General features: G+C 42.8%; 1 protein-coding gene across 1 annotated transcript in view; it reads right to left on the reverse strand.

Moving 5' to 3' along the window:
* znf438 (zinc finger protein 438) overlaps positions 1–4,261 on the reverse strand; it is a 59,423-nt gene extending 55,162 nt beyond the window's left edge. The window contains exon 1 of the mRNA XM_033639281.2: positions 4,142–4,261. The gene's annotated coding sequence lies outside the window, so the exon portion shown is untranslated. The remainder of the gene's footprint in view (positions 1–4,141) is intronic.
* Between the last annotated feature and the right edge of the window lie 1,739 nt (positions 4,262–6,000).

A 6,000-nucleotide genomic window follows, 5' to 3' on the forward strand; every position in this document is an offset into this window, starting at 1 on the left:
ACAAAAACTGGGCTGCTGCAGATAATGAAAATGATAAATTGTTGTATCTGGAAAGGAAAAGCAAGAACACCCTCTGGAACATACTGTACACCACAGCGAGAGAGAATTCCAGTTCCAATACGATGGACCTGACTGAAGGGGAATTTTCTCCTTCACCAGAATCCATCCTCACAGAGCCGACACTGAGACTGCATCAGTGCTCCAAATTCAAGATATGAAATCATGCACTGAGTGTTTCCTAGTATGGAACACAAGGCCTAATATAAGTGTACTAAGGAACTCTTGCAGTTTCCGTCACCCTTTCTAGAGAAGCTCGTGTGAAGCAACAGGATCATTTTGAGCAACATGTCAGCAACATTTCAATGAGCAACACAAACACTCCTGTACCCAAGATCTGACCTTTGACCTCCCTGTGGAGAAGTGCCAGAAATGTTTTAGAATTAAAGAATTTCCCTCCAACAGCAGCCTGATGGCAGCTCAAGAGCTTCATTGCTGCATCAATGGAATTTACCTTTTCTCTCCCAACAAAGTTTGTGACACCTGAACTTTGCTTTGTAAAACTTCAATGTTACAATATTACATTGACAGCTATCTGGAAATCCATCAGTTTAAAAAAAAAAAAAACTTTTTTTTTTCTTCCTGCCCGCCCGGAGTTTTTCGACTAACGGAAGTGCAGGGGCCTCTGCTATCGCTCATGCCCTTCACTTCCAGCGGTGCCCCCAGGAAATCGCCGTGTTGTTTACAAATACTTTGGGTAGAAAACCAGCAGAGTTTAGCTATATATCACATTTTTCACGTCACTATATCACCGTGTAGACTAATCTGATGTTTGTTAAGTCTATAAACACAATGACTGAACAAACGTTACTATTTCTGTGTGCACGTTTTGTAATTAATAACATGGTTATCGTAGATTTGCTGGGCTAACCATTAGCTGTTAATGTTAGCCGTTAGCGGTGTCTGTAATAACCACAGACGTATAAAAATAAGGTAATAACTCAATAAACGGTCCGTGAATAAAATATTTTTTCCAGCGGATATCTTAGTTACAACATGATTGAGCTAGCAAAGCAGTTTTGTGTTGCTATGTGTGGTATTTATTCAGTTTTGGGAAATCACGATGTCTAGAAAGCATCAGTGGCTGCAGCTGACAGGAACAGTTAGCAAAGCTAACATCAGGACGTCATCTGTTAAAAGCCTCCCGTTGTCGGATACCACATGAAACTACTCCAGTTAGCTCAATCATGTTGTAACTCAGACATCCGCTGGAAAAAAAAAAATTTTCACGTTGACGAGACGGCGTTTTAGGTGGAGCGATCGCTATGGACACGGAGCTTGCTGTTTCTGTAGGTACACATTTCCTGGGGACACCTGCACGTCTCGGCCATGCCCCCTCCATTGTGACTGGCTAAAGCTTCGTAAGATTCTACAATGTAAATTGCAGAATCTGTCTTGAGAGATTACATTGACAGTGACTAAGAGACAGTGCAGTAAGTAAGTCAATAAGCTCTGTCAGGTCTTGTTGATGCCAAGTGTAGTAGGGTCAATACTTGCTAAGCTTGGGGACAACAATACTATACAATAATATTACAATACCAGTACTTCAAAAGGGATATGCCACCAGAGGCTTGCAGCCTGTAGTATAGGCACACTTATGAACGTTTTGGTGGCATCTTGGTATGCTGAACTGCCAACTCTGTCAAATACACCGCACTCAACTGCACCACACCAAACTGTGTGTGTTATAGCTGCTGCGGTAGTGGACGAATCATAGGTCGCATTAAATCGGAGAATGCTTGCGGAGATTGGCAGCGAGCAAAACCACATAAGAGGGGGGATGACATGCGGCAAAGGGTCACAGGTCGGAATCAAACTCGAGCTGCTGCAGAGGACTCAGCCAATGTGGGGCAAACAATCTACCAGGTGAGCTAGACGTCGCCCTGAAGTTGTGTTTGACTGGAGAACTTTCGATACTACTCTGGACTGGGTCATTTCAGTTGACACCTGTTAACCAATACCCAGATCTAGTACCTGTGCACATCAGACTGGTGCATCACTGATGATAATTATCTGTAATTCAATCCAAAGCATAAAAAGTAGGCACCTACGTGTCTGAGCCACTGCGTCTAGTAGCTGGAGGAAACGTGCAACACCTGATTCGTCCCTGGTCAGAAGGAATACGCTGGAAATCCAGGGACAAAGCTCCACAGCAGTCTCTTGAACAGTTGGGTTATACATGGAAGCCCAGGTGAGATGTGTTACAAATATCAGAACGTGTGTGTGTGTGTGTGTGTGTGTGTGTGTGTGTGTGTGTGTGTGGTTTATTCATACAGAAACACACCTGTCTTCACAAACGGAACACAGGAACTGGACTAGACTGAGCAGCAGACATGTGGCTCGCCGCTTTGGAGGTTGGAACAGACTAACACAACTGTGCTGAGAAGTGTCGCATGATCAAGCTAAGGCTGCTGGGAAATGGAGTTCTTAAAGGGTAACAGGGAGTTTTGCAGATCTGCATGGAGCAAATCAAACAGACAGTGCTCCGTGTTTTACAGTGTAACAGTACTTTGAAAATGATTGTGACAGGATCAGAGAACAAAACTCCAGTGACAGTAATTAAAGTGATGAGGGCCCTTCAGTGATGGGTGATATGAGTAAAAACGAATTTATCATAGTTATGTTTGATGAAGGCACTCCATCAAAGTGATGCAAAAAATTGTTTAAATCCAGTCCTGCTGCATAGTTTGAACATCTCTTGCAACGGCCTACACAGCCACAACTCTCACACTTTAAACATCGACTAGCAACGTCTCTCAGAGTTTACACAACTGTATCATCTGACAGCACGGGTGCATTCTGAGTCGCATACTTTTTCTTTTTACTGCCCTTGAAAAGTACGTACTGTTGCATGCATGCACACAATCAGGACATACTATTTCCTAATAACATTACACCCTGAACTCTGACCGTCTTGCTTTTATATCCGTTACTTTGGGGATAAACGCAACTCACCGAATTCGAACTCAAGAGCTGTGCTGTTGTCACTTTGCAATGTATGCATATTGTACATTCTATTTTGTTTACTTAATCAATATTCCTATAATTACTATTCGACTGGTCATCAGTTACTTGAATGCGCTGTCGTCCGTCATTGCGACTTCTGACAGCTGTCAAGTTGCTGCTCAGTCGATGTGACGTATCGTCAGCTGTGTTGATTGTGGGTCAGAATAGTCCGAAAACATCCTGGCAGTTTTCTGCATCTGACATACTATGTACTGGGACATGCTAAATCTCTTTGTGGAGTACTATATAGTACGGGTATTAGAGCGCACAGTAGATGTCATCAGATTGCCCAAACACTGGGTCAATCTGTGTGCATTTAAATAAATTATACAAACTGCAATAAGAGTCAATAATGCAGCAAATATTAACTGCATTACATTTTCTGTTTCAATAGGATCGTGTGTTTGCTCTCTGCATTTATCTTTTATTATATCCACAGCAACCAAACTGAGTTGGATTACCCCAGTATTGATAAGCATGTTGCAGGCTACTACATATGATCTACGTCAGTGCACTCTTCTACACTACAGTGCCTACTAACAGATCCCAAATCTACCCTGACTCCCTCCTCAGAGGTCTACACAAGGTACAGCTGCACATCCAGCACTGGGGACACTCAGGAGGAGAGCTGAGGACAGACGTGAGGTTCTCCACACAACACCCAGTGCACTGTGTGTTTGCTCATCTCGCTGATGTGTGTGTGTGTGTGTGTGTGTACAGATCTGACTGCGGGGAATCCTAGCCTGATGACGTATGTCTGCGATGCACAGCTGCAGGGTTAGCCGCAGGCCTGCTCTGCATTAGCTGCACACACACTGCATGACACCCACCATACGTGTATCCACCCGCTGTCCCTTGCACGTGCACTGTCACGTCACATCGACACTTGGTGAGGACTGTTATCTGAGTTTGGAGCAGTTTGTCACTCTGTAAATACAGGGCAAAGCCAGAGGTCCTCACTGCTGCATACAAATGCTGCCGTGATAACACTGCAAACGAGCCCAGCTAGGCTTCATTTTGACTGTCTAACGGCGGCGGGCTGCGGCAAAATGTCGGATTAACTGTAAACATGTCTCACCTGGATCCCCAGTTAGGTGGAGGAAGCGCCTTCGGGCTACGACAGGCTCATTTTTCGTAAATATCTGGTGAAACCGTCGATCCTCATAACTGTTTCTCTACAGCCATTTTGAGCCAAACCGTCAACTTGATCAGGCGGGTGAAACAAATATTAGCGAGTTACTAATTAATGTCATTTCTAAGCTTAAGCGTAACAAAATTAATTACATTCAACCTAGCAGACGTTAAGTTTGTGTTTTAGTGGGATAAAAGTGTTTCAGACGGTTGAGGAAGCAATATTATGATGTCAGTATTTCCGGTGAACCCCCGTGTAAGCAGAAATGGTACAGTCCGAAAAATTCCGGGGACCTACTTCGCTGTGCTGTGTGAGAGCAGCCAATGAGCGGCTGAGTAGTAACCTGTGTCAGTACAGCACTGAGCTGCTGTCACTGTCAGACAGCTGGCAACATGGCTGACATATCAACAGTTTACTGAATGGCTAAATCAGGATGTTGCAACTATAATGTAACTGTGACATTATCTACCACATCAGTGATTTTATTAGAGAAATACAAACAAACAAAATTGTGGAAGAAATTATCAGTGTTTTTTATTCAGCATAAGTAGCAATGCCACAGTGTAAATGAAACTATTCTGTGTTTACATTATGAATTAAAGGGACACTCCACCGACTTCACACTGTCTTTTCCCTCTGTCTCTCAGAAGTCCCCCAACTTTACTGGACTGCACCTTCAAGAAAATACAGAATGTAAAGTAAATTAATGAAGAAAGTAAAACTATTTACTTTGCAGGCAAAATGGCCTCTGTTGGTGTCATATTATTCTACATATTGATGGCTTTTTATTTGTTCATTTATTTATTCTATTGATGCATTACCATATAATATATAAACCCGGAGTGGGTTTCCTCCAGGTGCTCCAGCTTCCTCCCAACAGTCCAAAGACATGCAGGTGTAACGGAGTTTTGTTGTTTGTTTTTGATTCACATTTTAGTTTGTACCTGTATTGTGAATTCCCATTGGTTGGCGGGCCTCTCCTCAGTCCATAAATTCTGGCTGTGACGTTGGCACAGTGCCAGTATGAGAGGATTGTGCCCATGGTAGGTTATACAAAGCACAGCGTTACTTTAAATCTGTCAAAATAACATAATTCAGTGACACAGCTACCATGATATAATGTCCAACTATATTACAGAAAGTGGCGACTGCATTGTACTCACTTGAATGTATCAAATTGTCTATATTTTGTCAGTGTTTATACTGTAGTTAGCTTCCTTAGCTCCTAAGCTAAGCTAACATTTGCTAACTTTTCTATAGCGCTGTGCCTTAACATTACTGTGCCTACGTGACTGACCAGTGGATTTTCATGCTGTATTCAGGCAATTAAACGGTCAAAAGTCGAAGAGTGTCGGTCCATACTTCACACAACACTGAACAACAGTTACACAGGTTAATTGGTGACTCTAAATTATTGGCTGTGAGACAGTGTGTCTCTATGTGTCTGGCGACCTGTCCAGGGTGTACCCCACCCCTCGCCCAATGTCAGCTAGGATAGGCTCCGACCCTTTTTGCTTTCAATTGATGGTGCAATAATACTCTTTGTTATATCATATACAATATAACATTGATTATCAGGCACAGTCTGCTTCTTTCCTGCCATTTTAGTCTATTTCTACTAACTCTTGTACTTATCTTACTCCAGGCATGTCCAAAGTCTGGCCCGCAGACCAATTTTAATTGGCCCCTTAGCTTGACTTTCAAAATATACCATATGTGGTCCTTTACACAATAATGGTTAATCGAGCAAGATCACTTCGTATTTTTACCTTTCACCTCACAGTGACAGGACTATCATACAGTTT

The sequence above is a fragment of the Epinephelus lanceolatus genome, chromosome 20 (assembly GCF_041903045.1).
Source record: "Epinephelus lanceolatus isolate andai-2023 chromosome 20, ASM4190304v1, whole genome shotgun sequence".
In the NCBI taxonomy this organism is placed as follows: Eukaryota; Metazoa; Chordata; class Actinopteri; order Perciformes; family Serranidae; genus Epinephelus; species Epinephelus lanceolatus.